Below are 9548 nucleotides of genomic sequence, written 5' to 3'. Positions count from 1 at the left end.
TGTCTGTGTCTCTTATCTCTGCGTCTATCTCTTTGACTCTCTCTCTTTATGTCTCTGTATCTATACATAGAGATACAGAATTCCATCTCCTGTCTGTGTGTCTGCTTCTCTGTGGCTGTCTTTCTGGCGCTTCATCTCTTTTCTCTCTGCATAGACCTCTTCCCCTTATCGCTTTGTCTCTGGGTGTCTCTGTGATTCTTGGTGCCTCTCTGCTTTCGTGCCCCCATTTACCGATCCCCACCTCTCTTTCTCACCCCCTGCACTGTGCCTGTGTTTATATGTTTCTGTGTATCTCTGACATCTCTCTGCCTCTGTTAGTCTCTCCCTGCCTCCATGTTTCCTGTACTACGGTCTCTCCTGTCTCCCTTTCCTCCCTGTCTCTGTGTCTCTGGTGTCTCTTTGAGGTCTCTTTGAGGCCTCTCTCTGCCTTTGAGTCTTTCTCTGCTCCCTACCCTTCTCTCTCTGTCCCCGCATCTATGTTTCCTGTGTGTCTCTGTGTATCTCTGTGTCTCTGTCTCTAGGCATCTCTTTGTCTCTATGAGTCTTTCCCTGCCTCTGTGTCTTCTGTGCTCCTGGTCCTCTTCCCTCTCTCTTTTCTCTCTGTCTCTGGATGTCTCTCTGTCCGTGGGTGTCTCTGTGCCTCAGGGTCTCTCCCTGCCTTTGAGTCCCCCTCTGCTCCCCACCCTCCTCTCCCTTTCCTCTCTGTCTCTTTCTGTGTCTCTGTGTCTCTGTGTCTCTGTCTGTCTCTGCGCTGTGTATCTCTGGGCTTCTCCTTGTCTTGGTGTCCCCCTCTACTCCCCGCCCCTCTCCCCTCTTTCTGTCACTGCGTCTCTATCCGTCTCAGCCTATCTCTGCTTATCTCTGAGTCGCTCTGTCTCTGTGTATCTCTGTGTCTCTGTGGGTCTCGGGCCTCTCCCTGCCTCCGTGTCCCCTGCGCTCCCCGCCCTCTCCCTCTCCCTCTCTCCCCCCTCGCTCTCTCGCTCGCGCTCTCTCTCTGAGCATCCTTGGGCCCGGGGTTGCCATGGGGACAAGGTGGGAGCCGGGGATGGCGCGCGCCTGGGCTCGCGCCGGCAGCTCAGGCGAGGAGCAGCGGCCAGAGCAGCGCCAGCAGCAGGCAGCGAGCGGGCGCGGGAGCGGGAGCGGGAGCGGGGGTAGCGTTGGCGGCGGCGGCTCCTCCTCGGCCATCCCCTCGGAGCCGTGCAGCTGACGCGCATGGCGAAGACAGCGGCGCCTACCGATGGGAGCAGCGGTAAGGCAAGGCGGCGCGGCGCAGCCGGGCGGGCGGGCGGGCGGGCGGCGGGCAGCCTCCTCCTCTCCCCAGCTCGCCTGCGCGCCCGCCCGCCCGCCCTCCCTTCCTCCCTCTCCCCTCGCAGCCCCTGCCCGCCCGCCCGCGCCGCGCTCGCCCTTCCATTTAAAAATCTTTAAAACTTTGCATATTAATATCTGCGCTTTGCATAATCTGACCCGCGCTTTATTGATTGCAAGAAGCTTAATGCAGCCGGCTCGGCCTATTGCAGAGAGCTCTCCGGGCGGGAGCCGGGCGGGCGCCGCTCGCTCCGCACCGCGCTCCGGCTGCCCGCCGCCGCTGCGGCCCCGGCCCTCTCGCCTCCCTCCCGGCGCCCGGCGTCGGGGCTTTGCCCCTGGCTGGGTATTTTTATTATTTGGGGGCGAGGGGGATGGCTTGCTGTCGGTGGCGGCGAGGGAACCAAAGGAGACGAGCGTGGTGGTGGGGGGGGGGGGGAGGGATGAGAAGAAATGGGGACGGAGAGGAGGTGAAGAGGGAGAGAAAAAGGGGAGAAGGGGCAAGAAGGATGGGGAAAGGAGAGGCGTGGAGCGGGAGGCAGTAGAGAGAGAGCGCAGTGACTGAGGACGGAGCCGAAAGGACGGAGGAGCAAGCGGAGACAGAGAAGAGAAAGGAGGGAGGCGAGAGCAGCGCGGAGAAAGAGCCGACGGCCGGGAGCTGGCCACGGAGACCAGGCGGTGGTCGCATCGTCGCTGCCGCCCCAGGCAAAAAATAAAGAAAAAGAGAAAAAAAATAATACCAATAAAAAGACGATGAAAATAAAACACATCGCAGCTGGGGCCATCGTATACAAAAAAGGAGCGAGTGCAGAGAAGAGGCGAGGTGGCATCCGCTCCCGGCTGGCCTCGGCGCTTTGGAGAGGCTCCCCGGGCTGGGTGGGATCCCCATTTTTGACCCCGCATTTGGGGAAGGGGCGACTGTGGAGAGAATGAGGCGAGAGGGGGTCAGGGCTGGTGGTGGTGCCGCCTGCTTTTTTTTCCCCCCCTTTCCTGGGGGTGTGGGGGCCGGTTTAGTGTGAGGATATTGGTTGCTGATGCTGTCTGAAGCTCCGAAGCAAGCAGGGTGCATGGGGGGGAGAGGTAAGAGGGCACAGGGGACCAGAAAGGGCTGGGGGTGGAAATGAGGGGCAAGAGAAAGAAACGGGGTGCTCTGGACTGCCGGCAGGGTGGAAGACAGGAGAGGGAGCAGCTGGGATGGGGCGCGGAGAGGCGGTGGCGTTTCTGGTAGGAGGAGAGGTGGGAGCGGAGCTCCAGGGCTGGGGAGTGATGTTGGGGAGCTAGGATGCACCCCTCAGCTCTCTGGGCAAAGTCTGTAACTTGGGGAACCCCTTTGGCGGCCTCCTCCTGCCTCTGAGCTTGTTTCTCTTTTCTTCCTCTCCTGTCCTTTCTCGGATGCTTTTTCTCCATCTCCTTACCGGGTTCTCTTTCTCCCTGTTTTCCAGTTTGTCTCTTCTTCCTCTCAATAAAAGCTTTCTCCTCCCCACTCAGTTTTCTTTCTTTCTTTCTTTCTTTCTTTCTTTCTTTCTTTCTTTCTTTCTTTCTTTCTTTCTTTCTTTCTTTCTTCATTCTCCCCACCCCTTCCTTTCTTTTTCTCTCTTTTTTCCCTTCCCCCTTTCCCCTTTTCTTTCATTCTTCCTCCCTGCCACTCATTTTCTCTGTTGCCCTGTCCTTTCTGTCCCCTCCCTCAGTTTCATTTATTCATCACTTTTGTGGCATTGGCCTTGAACAGAGTGCCAGGGAGAGGGGGTCTGTGCAAAGACAGGGATCTCCCGAGTTCCCAGCAGAGCCTAACCCCGATTCCGATTCCGTACCCCCATGTGTTTCTACTGCCTTTTTTCTCTGCTGGGGGCTTGGGTCTGCCCTGGGGTTCTAGCGCCACCCCCTATTTCCCCTGGCTTCCTAGAGAAGTCCCGCTGGATGTTCACTGGGGCCATTGGAGGGGGAGGGGAATACCTTAAGTGAGGGCTCATGGCTATGGACTCAGCCCCACTGAGAGAGAAGGGTGTGGACAGAGAAGAAAATGACATGGATGGCTAGTGGGAAGTGAAAAGGGGAGAAAATTGGGGGGGGGGTCCATCTGAGAGGATCTCTAGAGCTTCTGAGTCCCAGGTAAAAGGTCCTAAGAGAAAACATCTGGCCTGTTGACCACTCCCCACTTTCCCCCTAGCTCTTGGGGCCTGTGGAGTTGGGGAGCAGGTCCTGGGTTTAGAGCAAGACCCCATGAGCTGCTTAATTCAGTAGGTTTTAGTCTCTTGCCATCTTGTCGGTGAAATTCGCCCCCTCCCCCAGGGCATGGGAATATAGCGTCATTGCGCAGTGGGGGTCTGGTGTGTACGGAGTCAGACCATGGCGGCAGTGTCTGTGTATAACAGGGCCTGTGTGCGTTGCGAGAGGTGTTCCGGATGGACTGACTGTGTGCAGAGCTTGGGAGCCTTGGCAGAGTGAGGAGCCAGAGGTGTAGAATCACGACATGTGTGTTCAGCAGGGGGCTGGGTACGGGGGGCTCCCATTGTGGGCAATACGTGTGCAGGAGGGAGTAGGCGCGTGTATTTACACTGGTTCTTCCCTTGTCTGGATGTTCATGGGCCCCTCGCCGAGCGTTCACTTGGGAGGCACTCGCTGGCTCTGTGCGTGGTAGCCGTCCATGCGTGTGCCAAGTCTGGCATCGGCAGTGGGTGCACCGGCGTGTACGTGCAACACGGTTGTAGTAGAGGTTCTGCGCGTATGTACTAGGTCTGGTCTGAACGTGGTGTGTGCACATGAGGATATATGTTAAATAAAGTCACATGTGAAAGTACCATTGCTGCACGGAGCTATTATTATTGTTATTATCACTGTTGTTTTCGTTAGGTGTCTCTGTGTGTCCCGGGTCAGGGGGAGGGTGGGTTTATGAAGCAGGGTCTGGGTGCCATGATGAGAGATGTGCACAGGGGTCACGGGCATATGGGTGGGCTCGACAGCATGCTTGCACAGCAACCTTGAAGCTGGGTTCGAGAAAACAAAACAAGAAAAGATGCCCCCTCCCCGAAGTCAGCCAGCCCACAGAAACCTTCCCTGGCTCTTCCCTAGTAACAAAGCGTCCCGTGTCAGGGGGTGGTAGGCAGGCCAGGAGGGAAGCAGATCAGGGCCGCGGTCTGCATCTCCAGGTGCTGGTAACGCAATTCTGTGTCTACTTCCTGATTTCTGGGTAATGTTGGACAGAGGCCCATTCGTGCCCACTGGGAGGTCCAGATCCCCATTCCCATTTCCCTTAAGCTACTGGCCAACCCCCTGGTTGCTTGCAGTGCCATTCTTGGGGGCCCTGGTTACCCTTTCTTCCTCACTTCCCTCTGCCAGTCTTTGCAGGGAAAATGGAGGGTGTCTGTGACAGAGGCCGTGGCAAGGAAAGAACTTGGCCACCGTGTGTGTGTGTGTGTGTGTGTGTGCGTGTGTGTGTGCACGTGTCCACACCCATGCTGTGTGTGTCATAGAGGTTAGCCTATATATCCTAGATAGCATGCTGGCTAGATTTTTTTTCTAGTGGATCCATCAGTGGCCACCCCCAGGCCTCCTCCATTCTGGTTCATACATGGGGCCGTATGCCAGAACCCCTTCTCCCACTAGTGTGACAGCCAAGCTAGGGGCCCTAATCTCAGCAGCCTACTGGGTAGAACTTGTGAGAGCCCTGGCTCATAATCCTAATGTGGGGGGCATGATGCAGGCATGAGGGGGACAGATGGCCATGCCAGGAGCTGCTTGGACCTCGATGGGGGCAAGGGAGCAGTTTCCATGTCTGATATGTGCTGGTTAATTTCCAGGAATTTTTTTCAGGATTGAAATGCTTAAGGAACCCGGGTATGGAGAATTGTTCGAGGAGAGAGTGAGTGTGGGGTCTCCTCAGACTAGGGTCTGTTCTTTCTTCTAAATATATATCACTCATCATTTTCCCCTTGGGCCCAACACCTCCTGATTTAATAATAATAATAATGATGATGATACACGCCCCTTACATCCACCTAGATCTTATAGCAGCCCTGATGATGTCCCTTTCACAGATAAGGGTTTGAGGTCCATAGCATTCTCCCAGGCTGTAAGCTACCCAGCGGTGCTAGCACCCACACCTTTGGGCCTGGTACCAAGCTTAGTCCGTCCTTAGAGGTCTTTCCCTCTCCCTTTAGCTGTCCCAGCACCATTTCCTTTCTCTGGCTTGGCCCCTTCCCCACTTCCTTCCTGCCCCCTGAGATGTCCATCCACAGACCTGTCTCCCAGGACCCGTCAGGTGGATGGATGCCTTATGTGGCTCAGCGAGGGCTTCGAGGACCTGGGTCTCGCTTTGTATCCTGAAGGGAAAGCTGGCAAATGAGCAAGGTCAAGAGCCCATTCTGTTGGTGACAGTTTGAGCCTGGGCCTGTTCAAAGACAGGGTTACAGATAGGCTTACATTCTCCCCGCCCCCTGCCAGTGAGCCCCAGGCTGTGGCCTTGCGAGGCAGGTGACTCTCCCTCATTTGCCCACAGCCCCACTTTCATTAGATGCTTGGGGGCAGGCAGCTTTTGCAGCTCTGAAACAGTCAGAAGGAGGCTAGAGGTGGTGGCCCTACATACTTGGTCCCCACATTCAATAGGTATTTATCGAGTAGTGTGAGTCACTGAGCAAATGAAGTATACAGTTAGTTCCCTGAGGTATTCAGGCAATGGTAGCACGATCACACCCTACCTGCACATGATTATTAGACACCAACCACAGACTCTGAAGTGGCCCCCATCCCAGCCTTAGACAAGATTCTGGTACCTGGACTGTGAGCATGGAGGGAGTTTCCAAGTCACTGGGACTCTGGACAAGGAGGGAGGTGTGGGGTTAAACGGGGAGGGAGGTCTTTGAAGATGCTCAGCCACCGAGGAAGGGGGGTACAGAAAGACGGCAGAAAGATGGAAACTGGGAGGAAGCAGCCCCCGTCGGGGGTGTGGCCCTAAGAGCAGTGGTTGGCACAGTGTCGTAGGGCCCGTCTATGGAGGCTCGGAGAAGTTTGGACTTGATCTGGCTGGCTGTGAGGAGCCAGCACTATCGCGATCACGTGCACACATGTGTATCTCGCGACAATGTGCCTTGGACAACACGGACTGGTATGTGAGCATGAGTGCGTGCGCCCGTGCCCTCATGTGGAGCCCTTCTCCCTGGCGTCCATTCAGACACAGTCTGCCTCGCTGAAACCCAGGGGGCTACTTGAGCCCTTATCCTCAGGATCCCGTATCACACAGGCTGTGGCCACACACTCGTGTGTAAGAGCAGGCTGGGGACCCTCCCCCACCAGGGTGCGGACTCATGTGGCATTCGCAGACTTAATCCGCCGCAGTGAGGCCAGGGAGACAGCATCTGTCACTTTCACAAACACAGGCAACGGAGTCTGGGAGAGACATACTCCACTTGCTCACAACCGCTCGAGAAGCAAACGTCTGTCCTGCGCTGCCCCCCGTGCCCAAGACAGAAACAGCCCCTCACGGCCTCCCACATCCAGGCTAGCCTTACACACTGAGTCTCTGCTGGCAGGAAAGCACACACACATGCACACGCATGTGCACACGTGTGAAGCACTGTCCCTGACATCCTAAGTCCCCGTATGCACGACCACACTCAGACTCTCTTTGACTTTAAGCACAGCTGCTGATATCCTAACCCCTTACTCTTGCTCTCGCTCTCTCTCTCTCTCTCTCACACACCACACACACACACTCACGCACACACACACACTCCTTTTGACTTAAAGCACAGCTGTAGCCATCCCATCACCCATACACACATGCCTGCAAGCGGACTCACACACACACACTCAAACACACAGTCTCCCGATCCACCAGAACCACCGTGGCCAGCGGTCATTGAAGAATGACAGCATGAGCAGTGTGCCGAGGGGGGGTCGCCCTGAGGCATGGGCTGTGGGTCACACAACAGGGACATCAGACTCCCTTGAGGGAAGGGTCAGGGAGACCACCCCGGAAGGGCTCCATTGGTCTGGACGGTTCTGCCAGGTAAGGAAGATTCAACAAATTCAGGCCAGAGGCGGGAGCCGGCTAATGGCCGAGGCCGCTGATGGCCGAGATGGCTGGTCAGCAAGGAGGGGAGGCTCGACAATTGATGTGATCGGGGCTGGACAAATGATGGCGCATTTGGCTGAAGCTGGCTAGGGGGCCAGAGACCAGAAACCGGGCGGCTATTCTCGCCTCAGTGGGGAAAGGGCCAGAGCGGGCTGTGCTGCATCCGGGTGGCTTTCCCAGCCTGGCTTCGCCGTGCATCCTGCCTGCTTTCGGGGTCTTTGTACGTGTGTGTGCTCATATGTGTGTTTGTGTGCACGCACAGTTATCTACGATTGTCAGCGTGCACCTGTCTCCGTAGAACTTTGTGTCTTCGGGACTCTTGGTATGCATCTATGTGCGCACCTTTGTGTGTGCCCTTGCTTGTGTGTGTGTGTGTGTGTGCGCGTGTGTGTGTGCGTACATGCACACCCACAAAGTGTCCGGGTGCCTTTCTCACCGGACCCCGTGCACCTTTGTGTCCAAGTACGCGTGTGTTTATTGAGTGTGTGGGAACCTTTCTTATTGTGAGATGCTCTTCGTTCTTGTGCACTTGTAGTGTTTTGGTGTTGGGGTGAAGGTTAGGTGAGGAAGAAGGGATGTGGGTCTGGCTCTGGGATCCCAGCTATCTGCGCATCTGGTGGCTCACAAGGCTGTCTTTGTGCATCGTTTGAGCCTCTGTCTGGGTATGGGCGGGCGTGGGCTTATGTGCTTGCCTGCTCCAGAGTTTGAATATCTGTGTGTCCACAACAGCATCTCCCACTGAGCATGGCTGTGAGTGGGGTGGGCCAGACCAGGATGAGGGGGGCATCTCCCTGAATCTCATCATCCCTCTGGAAGCAGTCACGCAACCCATCCTGGGCCTGGCTGGGACCCAGCAGCCCGGCACAGTGCAGACCACCCCTCCTCCTCCTTCTCCCCCCATGACCTTTGAGCACAGCAGCCCCAAATACATATTTATCAGAGGGGCTGTGGGGACCAGCCCCTCCCCCACCACTCCCCTCAGGGCCCAGCCTGCCTGGCTGCGGAGAAATTAACCTTGTGACACAGGAGCTTGCCGACACCCCGGCCCCCTCCCCATCCACACAGCACACATGAGCATGGATGGGTGAGAGAAAGAGAGAGAGAGAGAGAGAGAGAGAGAGAGAGAGAGAGAGAGAGAGAGAATAGGTACTCATCCAGACTGGGAAGGCAGTAGCAGCTAGGGGAAGAGAGACACACAGGTATATACATGTCCAGGTCACTCCTGACATACACACCACACACACACACACACACACACACACACACACACACACACACACACACACTGTCTTTCTCTTTTTTTCTCTCTCTCTCCAAACTACAGAGGCTACATAAGTCTTGAACAGATGCACAGGCAAATTTTGAAATATACATGTAGACATATGCAGTGGTCCTGAGATAGATTCACACACAGATTCTCAGACACATGATGGACATGTACACCTGTAGGTCCTGAGACCCAGGTGCACATCCCCTTGGCCAGAGCTTCTCTTGGAAAATGCACAGGTACTAAAGCCTACAGATCCACACAGACGTTTGTGCCTACATCACCAGAGATGCCGAAATGGACGTGCCAGATTTGAACATGGACACATCAGATAGGCACATACACACAGGTACGAAACCCCAGACATCCGTGCATCACGTATGTACCGAGACATCACAGGACAAGACAGATACCAAAGCACCAGGGTGCTCCTCACATAGAGAGTTGTTTTTTTCAACAGAAAGGGTACAAACACGGACACTAAAACATGGTGGCATCCCAGCTCATATGCCCGTGGGTGCATGCAGGCCACATTCAGAGGTCCTATGGGAAGCCACTCATGGTGAGTGGAAGAGGCGTATTCTGAGTTATAGACACAAACACCCCCCTCCTCAGACTCATCCCCTTAGAGCAAAATGAAAATGGGTAGATGCTTAAGTCTGAAAATATTAATGGAATGAATCCACTCATCACACAGGAACACAGCCCTGTGTGAGCCAGGCCCTGTCTTAGAAGCTGGGAAAAAATGATTTACAAGACAGACCTGGGCTTTGCTCTCCAAGAGCTCTGAGCCAACAGGACGGGCACTGATCGGACCTCCGTGTATAGTTAGTTATAAATGGTGATAACGTCTGGGAAGGAAGGAAACGAGGCTGTGGGAGGGGTCATGGGAGAGCCTGGTTTAGATTG

At 55.5% G+C, this 9548-nt stretch overlaps 1 protein-coding gene across 1 annotated transcript in view; it reads left to right on the top strand.

The window, feature by feature from the left end:
• The first annotated feature begins 1136 nt into the window (after positions 1-1136).
• Positions 1137-9548, top strand: part of POU2F2 (POU class 2 homeobox 2) — a 76223-nt gene continuing 67811 nt past the window's right edge. The window contains exon 1 of the mRNA XM_053905859.1: positions 1137-1249. The gene's annotated coding sequence lies outside the window, so the exon portion shown is untranslated. The remainder of the gene's footprint in view (positions 1250-9548) is intronic.

The sequence above is a fragment of the Panthera pardus genome, unplaced genomic scaffold, assembly GCF_024362965.1.
Source record: "Panthera pardus isolate Hobbes unplaced genomic scaffold, ASM2436296v1 HiC_scaffold_18, whole genome shotgun sequence".
Lineage (NCBI taxonomy): Eukaryota > Metazoa > Chordata > Mammalia > Carnivora > Felidae > Panthera > Panthera pardus.
The sequence above is the reverse complement of the archived record's forward strand: the minus strand, read 5'-3'. Positions and strand labels throughout refer to the sequence as shown.